Genomic DNA, 1,381 nt, shown 5'->3' on the forward strand with positions numbered 1-1,381 from the left:
CTAGAACTGAACTAGAACTGAACTAGAACTGAACTAGAACTGAACTAGAACTGAACTAGAACTGAACTAGAACTGAACTAGAACTGAACTAGAACTGAATTAGAATTTCAAATACATTAACACTTCACATTTGATTGATCTTTTTCCTACCTCATCTCTTCCTCTAACAACTCCACATGCATGAATGTATTTATATGAGAATTATTTGTCTTCCAGTACGAGAAGATTTTTGTTTCCATATTTTGCATTCATTCATTTACTCCATCTTTCATTCATATATAGTTGTTTATGTTTGAGTTTTAAATGGGAAAATCTCATGCGGCTTTATTGTGTGCAAAATGTTGCTAGTGGGTTTTGAATTTGTGTACGATGTTTGTCCTTTCCATATGGATATTTATGTATGTATGTATATGTATATATTTACTTTGGTCTTAGAAGCTGGAGTACGTGTATTAATATTTGAATATTCACATTTTATGTTGTGTTGTTTCATTATTATTTTTCGTTTGGTTGTTTTTATTTTTATTATTGCTTTACCCCACCATAAAAAAACGATGTTTACAAAAAACGTAATAATTTATTTAACAAATAGCTGTATTTTATTTAATCTGTTGCCATAATGATCCAACATTGGGCCAACGTAAATTGGTAGGGCAGAAATTTATGGTATAATAAATAATTGAGGAGACGCTTTTGAAATTGTATTCAAATATAAAATTTTAATCTTTCAAAACAAATATCAATGCACAGTATCGTTGTTTTAAACAGTTTTGAAAAGGAATCTAAATTGGCACCTAAATTAATAAACGAGAATAAACTGCAGATTTATAGTTCTGCTATTTGGATTATTTTTTACTAAAAAACAATAACATTTTTAAAAAATATTTTTTAAACAGGTTGTACTTTTCTGTTGCACATTTAAATTAACATCTAAATGATAATATTATCATTAAATTTTATATGGAAGTTGTTTACTGTAATATCAGATCTTTAACAAAGCCATAAAATATTTAAAATTGAACAATTTATTTAATTTATGTCTTTGTTGTTCAATTTTCTCTTTCCATTTCTTTTTATCGAATTTCCTACAGATGTTGATTATCAGAAAAATTTGATATATACTTAGTAAAATTTTCTTAAGAAAAATTTGCAAATACACCTTTAAAAAATAATTTAAAAATATTAAATGTACACACTACAAGTTTCATAAAAATATATTGATTAAGAAATAATATTCGGGAACTGAACTAGAACTGAACAAGAACTGAATTATAACTGAACTATAACTGAACTAGAATTGAACTAGAACTGAACTAGAACTGAACTAGAACTGAACTAGAACTGAACTAGAACTGAACTAGAACTGAACTAGAACTGAACT

Source organism: Lucilia cuprina, chromosome 2 (assembly GCF_022045245.1).
Source record: "Lucilia cuprina isolate Lc7/37 chromosome 2, ASM2204524v1, whole genome shotgun sequence".
Taxonomy (NCBI): domain Eukaryota; kingdom Metazoa; phylum Arthropoda; class Insecta; order Diptera; family Calliphoridae; genus Lucilia; species Lucilia cuprina.